This window comes from Microcaecilia unicolor, chromosome 9, assembly GCF_901765095.1.
Source record: "Microcaecilia unicolor chromosome 9, aMicUni1.1, whole genome shotgun sequence".
Classification (NCBI taxonomy): Eukaryota; Metazoa; Chordata; class Amphibia; order Gymnophiona; family Siphonopidae; genus Microcaecilia; species Microcaecilia unicolor.
Window position 1 is genome coordinate 47,819,715 of NC_044039.1, and position 15,685 is coordinate 47,835,399.

General features: G+C 49.0%; 1 long non-coding RNA gene across 1 annotated transcript; it reads left to right on the forward strand.

The window, feature by feature from the left end:
• Nucleotides 1-1,045: 1,045 nt before the first annotated feature.
• On the forward strand, nt 1,046-14,700 carry LOC115477470. Its single transcript, XR_003943331.1, has 3 exons — nt 1,046-1,122; nt 14,276-14,280; nt 14,690-14,700. It is a non-coding gene; the product is annotated as an uncharacterized LOC115477470 (long non-coding RNA).
• Nucleotides 14,701-15,685: the final 985 nt, after the last annotated feature.

A 15,685-nucleotide genomic window follows, 5' to 3' on the forward strand; every position in this document is an offset into this window, starting at 1 on the left:
TGCAATTTAATTGAACGAGCCAATTAGCACCAATAATTGGGCTCTATCAATTATTGGTACTAATTGGCAATAATTAGAATTTACACATGCATCTTTGTAGTTGGTATTCTATAAAGATGTGCATGTAAAAATTTACGCACAGATCTGGAAAGGGAGCATGGTCACTAGAGGGGCATGGGAAGGTTATGGGCGTTCCAATAATTGGTGCACAGTGTTGCAGAATACAGCAAATCTGTGCCTAATGTAGGCACAAGGATTTACACCAGGCTTCCGCTGGTGTAAATCCTTGTGCCCCAAACTGGGTGTGGATTATGGTGCAATGCACCATTCTATAAATGGCGCCCAACTTAGAGCACCATTTATAAAGGTTAGCACTCATTTTTTTGGGTGCCATATACAAAATCTAGCCTTTACCATGCATACAATTCAGTATAATGTACATGTGTGACCACAAAGAACTAACCAAGCAATACTTAGCCCACAGCAGTCTGCATTATTAAAAGCACTAATCACTGCAAGCTTATCTGTGCCCAAATGTTCAGTGCTGATCCATAGTCTGGTAATGGCACTGAATATCCAGGCATGCTTTGCTCCCAGAAGTTATCCAGTACCCAGATAGCTAACCAGCCAAGTCAGGATTGCTATTTGTGTGGTTCTACTCATGCAGCTATTAATTTGGGGACCAGGAGTGAATATGAGTGGTATCCAAATGACTTCATGCACCAGCACTAACAGGTAGATTCAAGAAAGTGCCCCAAAACTTCAGCATGAAAAATATGCACACAAAGCGCCAATTCTATAACGGCAGTTGCACGCAAAAATGCTGTTATAGAATAGAACATAAGTCAGCATGCGCTTACCTAACTTTAGGCACACGCACGTTCGCCATGTCAAAGGCTGGTATAAATGGTCATGTCCAAAGTTGGCAGCTGCATGCGTAATTGACAGTATTCTATAACTTATAAGTGCAACTGCAGGACACCCCCCCAGGCTCACCCGTGTGCACGCCCCCTTTGTCATTGTATACTATAGCATTTAGGCACTAACTCCCCGATATTCAAAACCATTTAACTGACCATGAACAGCATCTGGCCGTTTAAATGATACTTAGCCGGCTATCCAGTGATAATCAGCGTGGATAGCCAGGTGTCTCCCACTGAACATTGCCAGTTAGCACATAGCAGATAGCCAGTTATATCACATGATATAACTGGATATCTGCTGATTGTCGGCACATCACCGACTAAGTTTGACGGCCACATTTGGCCGTATAAATAGCAAGCCTATCTTTGTCTGGTTCCAACTTAACCAGCTAGTGCTGAATATCGACCTTGCCAGATAAGTTGGAACCGGCCAAAAATAAACTGGATATTCAATACCGGTCATCGGAGATGGCCCAGCATTGAATATCTGAGCTCAGTGCTGACAACGAGTGGCAGCCTGGCTACCTTCCGTGGTCTGACTATCAACCCATAAGTTGATAGAACAGCACCTAAGTGCAGTTACAAATATAACTACAAATCAGCATCACTTAAGGGATATTATTGTAATTAAGGCCAATTAGTGCCTAATATAACAATTAAGCATGCAACTGGCACTATTTTGTAAGTTGAATGCCCAAATTTGGACACACAACTTTAAAGATTCCGGGGGGAACTGGATAGTGCCACAACAGTCTGTGCTGATACTCAGCAGCACTATCCAATTAAGTGCCACTGAAAATCAGCACAGATCCGGAGTCTCCCTACCCAGTTCAATCCTGCTGAATGTTAATCCCTAAGTTGCCCAGAGCAGGCTAGCTCTATAGTGGTTTTGATTTGAAATTGTAAGGAATTTTAAATGCTTTCTTCAAGCAAAATTGTATTATACCAAAATATTTCACCAGGGAGTTCAAAATCAACCTGTCTGTATTGAGATGGGTCTGTGCAATAAAGGTGATTCTAGAGAAAGTAAAGAAAAAAAACCCAGAAAGGACATATCTATAAAATCCTCAAAGAATCTAATCCCTTGCATAGAAAAAAAATTGCCCTTGTAAAATCAACAGCTGAGTTGAATAAACTCCCAAACAGCTTTACAACACATTAAATCATGGTTCCCCTGAGGACATCCCTGGCATATGGTGAGAAGGTTTATCAAAACTCGTTGAAAAATGAGTCAGGCAGGGTTGGCAGCACTAGAACAAGTATTTTCAGGGTTCACAGACTCCTGATGTGCAGTGATGAATAAGTCTGGTGTTTTAACTCAGTTGAGTTACTTCAGAGGAGGCTTGAGGTCTCATTTTTATGGGCATTGTGCTAATCCACAGATGTATTCTACATGAAGTCCAAAGATTGCATTAATACAAATCATACAGGTTTACCATTTTAAGTAATGTAAACCACAACAAAACAAAAAAAACAAGTAGTGATCTCAAGCACTACAATTTGAATCCTTTCTTCTATTGCTGTAATGTGATGTCATATACCTGATCTCTGCAGCACAACAAAACTAAAGTACGTAATGGACATAACTCAACTCTTCCGTTACACAATTCCCTAATGAGGCTGTGCTACATGAACTTTATTTTACCACAGCATCACTTTGTATTTGTTCACACCGGAGTCTGCAAACGCCTCTCCGGTACTATGTAAGCCACATTGAGTCTGCAAATAGGTGGGGAAATGTGGGATACAAATGTAACAAATAAATAAAATATACAAGATATTACAAAGCAAAGCCCAAGCTGGCCCAAGGTATAAGCACTTTGGAAAGGCTACTGCTTCCCAAAACCCAGGCTAGCAGACAGGAGCAGGAGCAGGACCATTCAATACTGATAGTAAGACAGAGAACATGGCAAGCACCAGGATGGTGACTGATACAGGAAGCAAGAAAAAGGTGTCATAGTAACATAGTAGATGATGGCAGAAAAAGACCTGCACGGTCCATCCAGTCTGCCCAACAAGACAACTCATGTGTGCTACTTTTTGTGTATACCCTACTTTGATTTGTACCTATGCTCTTCAGGGCACAGACCGTATAAGTCTGCCCAGCACTATCCCCGCCTCCCAACCACCAGCCCCACTTCCCAACCACCGGCTCTGGCACAGACCGTATAAGTCTGCCCAGCACTATCCCCGCCTCCCACCACCAGCTCTGGCACTGACCGTATAAGTCTGCCCAGCACTATCCCCGCCTCCCACCACCGGCTCTGGCACAGACCATATAAGTCTGCCCAGCACTATCCCTGCCTCCCAACCTCCAGTCCCGCCTCCCACCACTGGCTCTGGCACAACTGTATAAGTCTGCCCCGCACTATCCCCGCCTCCCAACCTCCAGCCCCGCCTCCCACTACCAGCTCTGCTATCCAATCTCGGTTAAGCTCCTGAGGATCCATTCCTTCTGACCAGGATTCCTTTATGTTTGTCCCACGCATGTTTGAATTCCGTTACCGTTTTCATCTCCACCACCTCCCGCGGGAGGACATTCCAAGTTAGTTGCTGTTGAGACTTGGAAGGAGGAGGAAGTGCTGCCAGAGGCTCTGCAGGCTTCCAGGGGGAAGGGAGTGAGGCCTAGCTCCTTCCCCAGAAATGAGGAAGGTCCCTGGGGAGCAGTCCTCAGGAAAGCCCCAGGCCAGGGGGTCTCCTGGGGCCAGGGACCAGAAGGCCAGGAGAAGTAGTTCCCTCTCTGGCAGGACTCCAGAGAGGAGGGAAAGGAGCCCTGTGGATCGAAGAGTGCAGGCTTCCATGGGAGGAACCCAGACCGGTACCCCCCTCACAGTGGCACGCCATCTAGCAGGTGAGGGGGGGAGAGAGCTGGGGGAGGCCCCAGAGAACAGCAGATCGGAAGAGAGAGAGGAGAGAGCAGAGGTAATGGAGATCTGCCGGGAGGCCCTACCGGTGTCAGAGGAGGAGGACAGTGACTCCTCAGAGGAGGAAGATTTCACAGACTATAGTCAGGATCCAGAGGACCCGACCAGTGGCCTGATTCAAATGGTGAGAAAAATAAAAAGCACAGAAAAAGAGGTGGTAGAGTTGGGGAAACGGGTTAAAATGGCAAAAGCCCTGTGCAAACTAGCCCCAGTGGAGCACCGCAAGACTTATACAAAGGAGGTAACCCGTTTACTCAAGCTTCTTCAAAAGAAAGAACATTTGCTGGGGGCATTGAAAAAGGGCCCTGGGAACCCTCTGAGAGAAGTTTACATCAACAGAGAAAGAATGGCCTTGGGGGGAAAAGCCCTGACAACCTTCAAAAAGTCACAACAGCAAACAGAGAAGGAGAGTAGGAGCTCAGACCTTGGACCCCAGAACACCCAGGGGCCAAAGGAGCTTCCTGGGCCCAGTACCCAAAAGACATTACAGTATATGCAGTACCTTGCTAGTCAGTCTCTGGCAGCTTCTGAAGCAAGCAGGACTGGAGGTGGGGCTGGAGAGGCATGCTCGTTAAGGGAACCTGAGGTTGGAAAAACTGAACAGGAAAAAAGTTTTAAAACCCAGACTTTTCATCTTGTAGAAACAGGGGCTGGAAGTTCAGGAGAGAGACTCTTTTCTACACCAGTGGAAGCAGAACTGAAAAACTTACTTGAGCAAGAAGCAAGAGGTCAGCAGAGGCAGTTGCAGCCACAGGTTTTGTGCCCATTGCCTGCAGCAGGAGTTGAGAGCAGCAAACAAACACTGACTCCATTGCAGCTGGGGAGGCCCCGCCCACGCAGCACTGAGGGGCTGGAGGTCACGGCCAGGCAGGCTGCAGCACTGCCAAAGACTGAGAATGGTGAGGTTTTAGCAGAGGAAAACCTGGTGACAGAGAGTGCTGCAGCTGGACAAACAGCAGGTGAAAAGGAGGGGTTCTCGATAAAGAAAGCACTGGAGGATCAGGAGTGTTTGCAACAAACCAGCCTGGCAGCAGAGGCTCCAGCCAATCGGGCTGTGGGAGCAGGAAAGACTGCAGAACAGCTACAAAGGCTGGCAGGGGAAATAGCTGCAGCGCCAGAAGATTCCCCATGTGTGAGAGGGCAGGCACTTCTGGAGTGTGGGAAGCCTCATCCGCTTGGCGAAACAGCGGGGCTGGAGGATCCGAAGGAGCAGAACGTTGGAGGAAAAAGGGACCCGGTCCAGAGAGCAGGTTTTGGGCGGGAGGGAGGGGTGCTTGCCTTGCCATGCGCACCAGAAGTAAACTTAACTGGTGGTACTAGGGATTCTGATTCCGGCCAGGCAGCGGGGTGGTTGGCTCTGGGGGGAGGGGTTGATTCGACGGGAGGGGGGCAGGGGCACTGGGAGGGGACCAGTTATATAGGGGAACCTGCTCTCAAAGTTCCTATGGACCAAATCGATAGGGAGACAGGCAGGGTTTCTGTTGCAGGAGGCATTGAACTGATGGACACTGTGACTACAGGGGATACGAGTGCTCGGGGGGTGAGGGGTGCAGGGGACCAAGGTTTGCTGGTTGAAGGGGTACAAGGCATGTTGGGGGGAGGGATAGGGAGGGAGGGGAGGGAGGCTGAGAAACGGGGAAGGCAAGAGAAGGAGGATATGGTGCATCAGGAGCGGGGGGGGTCCCCGCGCTGCAGAAGGGGGGGGACGGTGGGGTGGGGGTCCGTCCTTTGCGGCGGTGGTGGGTGGAGGAGGTGGCCGCAGGGGAACTAGGGGGGTAGGGGGCAGCGGGGAAGGATGGGGAGGGGGGTGGGGGGGAGGCCAGGTTCCCAAAAGGAGGAATGTGGTACAATTGAGATGGGTGGGGGAGGGGGGGATGCCAAGCAGGGATGCGGTCCTGAGATTGGTCCTTGGTCTAGGATTCCTCCCAGAGGACCTCTATGCCTGTATTCATCCGGTGAATATACCAGAATACGATGTCAGCTTTCTAACCCAGCGAGGCATGGAGGTCTTCTGGGAGAGATACGAAGGGGTACGGGGGAGAGGGGACTGGAAGAACTACCGGGCCGTACCGATCAGCAGACCCGACCTGGTGCAAGTAACCCTTCTTGTTCGAAATGAGTCTCTATCAGGGGCGGACCTGGCCTTCTGGCTACAACGGTACGCAGAATTGCGTACCCCCTTGTCCAAACTCCCGGACCCCAGTAGGGTGTGGGCTGGAGGTTGGGGTGCGCAGGTTAGGCTGAGGCAGGCAGGGCATGTCACCCAGCACATTCCCTCCTCGGCGTTCATCGGCAGGGATCGGATTCTCTGCTTTTATAAGGGGCAGCCACGGCAGTGTCACAAGTGCGGGTCGTTTAGACATTTTAGTATGTCATGCCCGGTTGTGCAGTGTGGAAAGTGCGGGTCTAAGGAGCATCCCACGGAGTCCTGTATGTCTATTCGGTGCAACTTGTGTGGGGGTCTGGGGCATGCATTTCGAGCCTGCCCTTGGGCCTCCCATAATGGGGGTGAGGAGGAGATAGATAGGGATGGTTCAGGTCAGGGGAGGGGGGAGGGGAAGCAGACCATGATCAGGTTCCCGGGGCGGGAGGGAAAGGGTCCAGGGAAGGACAGGGACAGGTAGAGGGGGGGGGCTTGGGGGAGGGTCGGAAGCGGCAGGAAGGGGAGGATGAGGGCTGGACGCGGGTGTCCAAGAAACAGCGGAGAGGAAAGGTGGGAAGGGGGGTGGGAATGGGGATAGAAGTAGGGAATAGATTCAGGGGTTTGGAAGAGGAGGGAGGGGTTGAGGAACTGGCTGGTGAGGAGGTAGAGGATGGGGGTAGCCGGCAGGACGGGTTGGGAGGTAGGGGAGAAGGAGTGAAGGGAACAGCGGGTAAGAGGAAAGAGAAACGGGAGGGGAGGGTTTTGAGGGACAAAGAGGGGGGAAGGGTAGGGGGGGAGGTGGGTGGATCGGGGGAGGTGACGGCTGATGCAGGGAGGGCGGGAGAGGAAAGGAAGGTAAGAAAGGATGTAGTAATGCAGGCCCGTGAGGGGAGGGAGGAAGGGTCGGAGGCGGGATTGATGGGAAGGGTGGAAGAAGAGGAGGTAGTAGGGGTGGAAGAGGGAGGAGAGGAGGGGGGCAGGTCGCTTGATGATCCCCAGGGAGGGAGGGAGGTGGGTGAAGACAAAAAGAAGATAGGGAGGAAGAAAGCAAGGGTGGGGGAAGGGATGTTTAAGCTAGGGGTCCGGGATTGGGCGGAGGAGGAAGAAGAGGGTGGAGGGGAAGGGACCACGGATGATGGTGTGGAGAGAAGGGAAGGCAGCCAGGAAGGCGGGGGGTGTGGTAGCGAGGACTGATGGCGGGACTGCTATTGGTGTTCGCCACACTTAATGTGGCTAGTGTCGCCTCCCAGAGGGCAAGAAGCTTGGCATTTGATGGCCTCTCTGCTGTGGAGGCGGACTGTTTCCTCCTCCAGGAGACCCGGTTGCAGACGCTAGAGGACATCCGGCGGGCAAAGAGGGCCTGGAGATGGGGACCCTCTATTTGGGGTCTGGCCGGGGAGAGGTATGGGGGGATAGGCGTCCTCTTTAAAACCAATAAAGTAGAGATTCAGAGGGTGGTGGAGCTGGGTATTGGTAGGTGTTTGGTGTTGGACGTAATATTGCGGGGGGTGGCCTTGCGGGTGATTAATGTGTATGGACCGCAAAGCAAACAGGGAAGGTCTGCACTGTTCAACAAAATTAAGCCTTACCTATACACTTCAAGGCAGTTGGTGTGGGGAGGAGACTTCAACACTATCTTACGGAAAGAGGATAGTGGGGGGCGGGCACCACAAGTACGTTATGATGGGGTTCGACTAGCGGGGATTATGAAAGGAGCAGGGCTGGTGGATGTACATATTGCACTTGGTGGTGGGAATCAGGGTTTCACCTTTTCACGGGGCACCTGTAGGAGCAGAATTGACCGGTTTCTAGTTCGGGAAGGGGCATGTAGGCAGGCACCTAGGGTGGTGGAAGTAGATTTCTCTGACCACAGGATGGTGATGATAGAGTTGGGGGGAGGGGGGGCGTGCAAGCTAGGGAAAGGGTTGTGGAGATTGAATCTCAAATGGTTGAAGGAGGGGGTGTTGCACCAGGAGTACCTGGAATTCCTAGCAGACCAGGTGTCCATTCAGGGTGTCTTCCCTTCCCTCAGGGACTGGTGGGAAGTACTGAAACACCGCACCAGAGGGTTTTTTCTCCGTCAGGCAAGGCGGGAGGGAAGGGAGGCCACCCGGTTGGGGATCGCCCTGAGAAAGCGACGGGATAATCTAATTTCCCGGGGGGGGAGGAGGGAGGATATTGAGGTACTGCAGCAGGAGGTTGAAAGAGTACAGTACAACCGCTACTCTTCCCTCGTCTACGAGCGGGACTTCGGGAAGCTGCTTGGTCCGGACCCGTATGACTGCTGCAAGGAACGAAGGGAGAGGAGGGTGGTGGTGGGGTTTAGGGATGAGGGGGGGGTGCTCCAAGAATCCAGGGAAGGTATTTTGCGGGTGGTGGGGACGCATTTTGGGCGGGTTTTCTCGGACCTACAGTTGGGGACAGAGGCCATGGGAAGATATATTGAGGGGACCCCGGGGGTGGGTAACTGGGGGCCCCATCTTCAGGTCTTAACGCAGCCGTGGACGCTGGGTGAGGTGGAGGAGGCCATTGGGGCCTTGCGGCGCAGAACAGCGCCGGGGCCGGATGGACTTCCGGCGGAGTTTTACCAACGGTTCAGGGACCAGCTGGCGCCGCTCTTGCTGGAACTCTGGGAGGAGGCGCGAACAGGAGGATCCTTGCCAGAGTCTATGGGAGGATCAGCATTGGTCCTCCTTAGCAAAGGCAAGGATCCTCAAGACGTGGCGAACTGGCGACCAATAGCACTATTGAACAGCGACCGGAAGATCTTCGCCCACATGCTTCATGCTCGCATGAGGAAGGTCTCCGGTGAAGTGCTAGCAGTCCCGCAGAGGTGTGGGGTCCCAGGAAGGGGGGGTGCTGGAGGCAGTAGCCTGGGTGAGGGAGGGCTTGGAACATAGCCGGGTGGGAGATGGTAGGTTGGTCGTGGCCTTGGACCAGGACAAGGCTTTCGACCGAGTGCAGTGGGAGTTCTTGTGGAAGGTCCTGGATCACTATGGCTTCCCGGGGGAGTGGATCGCACAACTGCAACTGTTGTATGCTGGGGCGCGATTTTTTTCCCCTGGTGAATGGATGGAGGGGGGCGGAGGTGGGGGTCACGGCAGGGGTACGGCAGGGGTGCCCATTGAGCCCCTGCTGTACGCTTTTGCCATAGATCCCCTGGTGCGGAGGCTGGGAGGGGGGGGGGAGGGAGGGCTCAGAGGGGTAGAGGTTGGCAAAGGGAACGTATTGAGAGTCATCGCTTATGCAGACGATGTCACCGTTTGGGTGGCAGACCAGAGGGAGGGGAGGATGCTGCGGGAGACCCTTGAAGAATATTCCAAGGCATCGGGGTCACGGGTAAACCTGGGTAAGTGTACTAGCTTGTGGGTGGGTCCAGAGGAACGGCGATTTAACCTAGGGGGCGGGTTTCCTGCAGGGATTGAAAGAATGCGGGTGTTGGGAGTGTATTTTGGGGGGGGGGATTACGGGCGGGAGAGTTGGGAGCAAAAGATATCGGAGGCAAGGCAAAAGGTGGATCGTTGGAAGGGGTGGCGGATGTCCATGGCAGACAGGGTCCGGTTGTTGAAGACCCAGATAGTCCCCATGTTTCTCTTCTTGAGTTACATCTGCCTTTTGCCGGAATGCTGTTTCACTTCATTGTACAGCGTGTTTTTTCAACTTTTGTGGGGCAACAGGATGAACCCGGTAAAACGCAATATTACTTACCGGTCACGGGAGGAAGGGGGGGTGGGGATGGTAAACCCTGTCCTGCTATTCTCCTCCCTGTTCATCCAGTTTAACCTTGGGCGGGGGGGAGGGCCGGAGGCCCCAGGGTGGGCACAAAGTGTTGTGCAGTGGTGGGAGGGATTTTGGGGCCCTTGGTGGGGAGGGGGGAAGGTGGGGAGGTTGCGGAAGGGTTTCCCGGAGGGGGTAGGCTACTACAAATCCTTAGTAAAGCTGGTCCGGTTGTGGGACATTACATGGGAGGAAATAAGGGCGGGGCAGAGGGAGAGCTGGGTGGAGCGGGTTCGCTCCCAGCATTTCTCATCTCCCCTGACTCTTAGGGATGCTCCAGGGCCCGTGCTGAGGCAGGGCCTGCGCTTTATTTCATCTAGACGACTCCCGAACAAGTACAGGGACATTGCCTGGCTGTCCCTTCACGGTAAATTATATGTTAGGGCAAATATGCACCGAAGCATGCAGGACCGAAACTGCCCGAGGGGGGAGTGTGCTGGTCAGCTGGAGACGATGGACCACTTCCTTATGGTGTGTCCATTCTCCAGAGCAGTTTGTGGAAGAGTGGCCGCCTTGTTGGCCATCCCCAGCTTCACGTCCTACACCTATGCAGACTGGGTGTACGGGAGGCAGCAGGGGACGGGGCGGCTGGAGCCAGGTACCGCCTTCCTCATATCAGTCATTATCAGGTACTGCCTGTGGGTGGCTCGATGCGGGGTGTCTATGCGCCAGGAGTGCAGGTCGGCTGAGCAGGTTTCCTGGGACATTGTCCGAGCCGTCCAGGAATTGGCACGCTGGGAAAAGGTGGAGGGGGGGGTACATAATTTTGGGGTTTGGTGGAAGCATGTCCGCTTGAAGTTGATTTGAATGTATGGTGTGGGGGGGATTTGGGGGGGACGGGTTTTATCGGGTTTGTATTTTTTGTATAAAAGTGTAGTGGGGCTGGTTTTACAACGGCATGATGTAATGTCTTGAATATTGGTTTTTTCCGTTTTATTTAATAAAGGAATTCTCCAAGCATCCACCACTCTCTCTGTGAAGAAATACTTCCTGACATTTTTCTTGAGTCTGCCCCCCTTCAATCTCATTTCATGTCCTCTTGATCTACCACCTTCGTATCTCTGGAAAAGGTTCATTTGCGGATTAATACCTTTCAAATATTTGAACGTCTGTATCATATCACCCCTGTTTCTCCTTTCCTCCAGGGTATACATGTTCAGGTCAGCAAGTCTCTCCTCATACGTCTTGTTACGCAAATCCCATACCATTCTCATAGCTTTTCTTTGCACCGCTTCGATTCTTTTTACATCCTTAGCAAGATACGGCCTCCAAAACTGAACACAATACTCCAGATGGGGCCTCACCAACGACTTATACAGGGACATCAACACTCCCTTTCTTCTGCTGGTCACACCTCTCTCTATACAGCCCAACAACCTTCTAGATACAGCCACCTCCTTGTCACACTGTTTCGTCACCTTCAAATCCTCAGATACTATCACCCCAAGATCCCTCTCCCCGTCTGTACCTATCAGACTCTCGCTACCTAACACATACGTCTCCCGTGGATTTCTATTCCCTAAGTGCATCACTTTGCATTTCTTGGCATTGAATTTTAATTTTCTACTCAAACGGAAGAATAAATCAGATAAACTACCCAAGTCCTCAAATATAAATATTCCACCAAAAATACTTGGGATAAATTAAACTAACCATTCACACACATAACCACTAATACAATTAATTAAGTTATTTAAATTGTGCTAACTTAATTAATTATATTAGTGGTTATGTGTGTGAATGGTTAGTTTAATTTATCCCAAGTATTTTTGGATTGAATTTTAATTGCCAGACCTTAGACCATTGTTCTAGCTTCTTCAGATCCTTTTTCATGTTTTCCACTCCCTCCGGGGTGTCCACTCTGTTACAGATCTTAGTATCATCCGCAAATAGGCAAACTTTACCTTCTAACCCTTCGGCAAGGTCACTCACAAATATATTGAACAGAATCAGCCCCAGCACCGATCCTTGAGGCACTCCACTACTCACCTTTCCCTCCTCCGTGCTAACTCCATTCACCACCACCCTCTGGCGTCTGTCCGTTAACCAGTTCCTAATCCAGTTCACCACTTTAGGTCCTATCTTCAGCCCATCTAGTTTATTTAAAAGCCTCCTGTGGGGAACCGTGTCAAAAGCTTTGCTGAAATCTAAGTAGATTACGTCCATAGCTCATCCCTGATTCAATTCTCCTGTCACCCAATCAAAAAACTCAATGAGATTCGTTTGACACGATTTCCCTTTGGTAAAACCATGTTGTCTGGGATCTTGCAACTTATTGGCTTCCAGGAAATTCACGACATTAAATGTCAGATTGCTACATTTAATGTTTTTTTGCTGCCTTGACAGAAAGGAATCTTACCAGACCTTTTAGAGAACTATACCGCTCCCTGCATTTTTTAGCATTAAATCTTAGCTGCCAAATTCTAGATCAGGGGTGTCCAACCTCGGCTCTCGCCATGTCGGGTCTTCAGGATTTCCCCAATGAATACGCATGAGATCTTTTTGCATACAACGTAGGCAATACATGCAAATAGATCGCATGCATATTCATTGAGGAAATCCTGAAAACCCAACTAGATTGTGGCCCTCAAGGACCGAGGTTCTTCAAGCTTTGCAAGGTCCTTCCTTTTGTTATCCACACCATCAAGGGTTCTACCATATTGCAGATTTTGGTATCATCCACAAAGAGGCAACCCTTACCAGACAGCCCTTCTGTAATATCACTCACAAAAATACAGTTTTTATAGAGACATTTTATATAGACACGTGAAGGGCAATTACATAACTAGGCACTCATGGACACTCATGGGCATGCACCCCTTGGCACATGGAAGTGCAAGGAAAAGTAACCTTATATTCAGTTCTAGCGATACTCTTCTAGGCGGAGTACAATAGTTACAATCACAATAATATCAAACTAACACATAAGTGCCCTAACCCCAAATTCTATAAATGGTGCTCAAAATTGCACTTGCAAATTTGGGCGTGCACCCAATTTGTGCATGCAATGTAATTGAACAATGAGCCAATTAGCGCCAATTCTTTGGCATGTATATTTTTTAGCACACAACTGAAAAGGGGGCATGGCCATGGGAGGGGCATAGGTGGGTCAGGGGCATTCACTAAAGATGCACACAGTATTCTAGAATCTAGGGGATCCACGCCTAATTTAGTCATGAGGATTTACACCAGGTTTCAGTTGGTGTAAATCCTCATGCCCAAAATTCAATGCAGAACCCGGCACTAAGCGCTATTCTATAAACAGCGCCCAACTTGGAGAGCCATTTATAGAATAACGACCAGAGCTCATTTTTTCCAGCATCCAAATTTGCGCATCATTTACTGAATTTTGTCCTAAGTACTATTATGTACAACTGCAAGAAAAGCATACATGTGGCCAGATGGGCAGTGATCCAAATTATGTGCATACACACGCTCTTGTCACATTTACATAATTTCAGTTATACAAAAAATACACACTTCACTACAATCATGTTCAGCTCTTTCAATAGCCAGATCCACTGCTCATGCTAAAGTTCAAACTAATCTGAAAAAAGGGGAGGAAAATCCTCAGATAATGCAGGTTATTTCAGTCATTTTAATAATCCTACTGCATCAATCATTGGCATAAAAAACCTCTCCCGAAATCAGAAAACATTTCTTTTCACTTCATACTTTTTCTTTTATATCTTTTATCTTATAAGCTCATATATAGAAAAAACCAGCTACTTAACTTGAAATGTAGCATAATATAGCAGCTGTATTGCTCTCCCCAACACTGGCCACCGTTTCGCAGGCCTATGCCACTGTTTTAGGGGGGAATCTTTCAAATGTGCTCTCTTGCTAACCATCACTAGCTGAGCTGAAAGTGGCCAGTATCAGGGAGATGTTATGCTACACTCAAGTTAAGTAGCTGTTTTTTTTAATATATGAATATATATTATTTTATTTGTTGCATTTTTATCTCACATTTTCCCACCTATTTGCATCATAACGGAGGTGCGTTTGTAGTCTCCGGTGTTTACAAATACAGAGTGATGTTGAGATGAGATAAAGTTCATGTGGGATAGCCACATAAGGTCGTTGAACAGTGGGAGAGCTGTGTTTTGTGCATTTTGAATTCTAGTGTTATTGTGTTGCAGAGATCAGGCATTAGTTGGGTTGGTAGGGTATGCCTTTTTAAAAAGACAAGATTAAATAAAAAAAAAAATAAAAAGACAAGATTTTAGTGTTCTCCGGAAGTGTAGGTGGTCGTACGAGGTTTTCATGGCTTTTGGTAATACGTTCCACAATTGGGTGCTTGTGTGGGAAAAGTTGGATGCGTAGGTTGATTTGTATTTGAGTCCTTTGCAGCTTGGGTAGTGCAGGTTTAGGTACGTTCTTGATGATTCGGACGTGTTTCTCATAGGTAGGTCGATCAAGTTTGTCTTGTATCCTGGGGCTTCACCGTAGATAATCTTGTGAACCATTGTGCAGATCTTGAAAGCAATGCGTTCTTTAATTGGGAGCCAATGTAGTTTTTTGCGGAGGGGTTTTGCGCTATCGTATCGGGTTTTTCTGAAGATAAGTCTGACTGCTGTATTCTGAGCGGTCTGAAGTCTCTTTAAGGTTTGTTCTTTACATCCCGCATAGATTCCATTGCAGTAGTCTAAATGGTTTAGTACCATTGATTGTATCAGATTGCGAAATGTTTCCCTCGGGAAGTATTGATTCACGCGTTTGAGTTTCCACGTTGCGTGAAACATTTTCTTCGTTGTGGATGCCACTTGGTTCTCTAGTGTTAGATAGCGGTCTATTGTGACGCTGAGGATTTTCAGGCTGTCTGAGATAGGGAGGGTGTGGTCTGGAGTTTTGATAATTGTGGGGTTGTCCACGCTGTGTTGAGATGAGACAAAAAGAAAGTGTGTTTTTTCTTTGTTGAGTTTCAGTTGAAATGCATTTGCCCAAGTGTCCATGATGTTGAAGCTGATCTTGATTTCATTGGTGATTTCAGACAGATTTGCTTTGCAAGGAATGTATATTATAACATCATCAGCATAGATGAAAGGGTTAAGGCCTTGGTTGGATAGGGTCTTGGCTAGCGGGGTCATCATTAGGTTGAAAAAGATTGGGGATAGTGGTGATCCTTGTGGTACTCCGCAGTCTGCTTTCCACGGCGGTGATATGTTTGAGTTTGATATTACTTGGTATGTTCTTGTGGTTAGGAAACCTTTGATCCATCTTAGTATATTACCACCAATCCCGAACTTATCTAGTAGTCTTAAGTAGTATGTTGTGGTTTACCATGTCGAACGCACTAGACATGTTGAATTGGAGGAGGAGGAGGATGTTTTTGCCTATTGCTATTTCATGTCTGAATTTGGAAAGGAGAGTGAGCAATACTGTTTATGTGCTGTGTAGGGGATGGAAACCTGACTGAGATTCGTGTAGAATTGAGAATTTATTTATATATTCTGTGAGTTGTTTGGCTACCATGCTTTCCATCAGTTTGACTGACATCAGGATGGATGCTACTGGACGGTAGTTATTGATTTCATTTGTTTATTCGTGGAGTCCTTTGGTATCGGGGTGAGTAGAATATTGCCATTTTCCTTAGCGAAAATACCTCGCTGAAGCATGTAATTTAGGTGGGATGTGAGGTCTGTCATGAAGCAGTCAGGGGTGGATTTCAGTAGGTAGTTGGGACAAGTGTCTAGTTTGCAGTGAGTTTTGGAGAACCCGCTGATCGCCTGGGCAACTATATCGACGGTGAGGAGGTCGAAGTTTAATCAGATTCAGTCAGCCAGGTATCCTCCATTAGTTGGGTCCAGTTCATTAAAGAAGTATTCAATGTCAGTGTTGTTGTGAGGTAGTGTGTTGCGTGGGTTTATAATTTTTTCATAGAAGTACTTGGCAAGTTTGTCTGCGAATGGAATGGC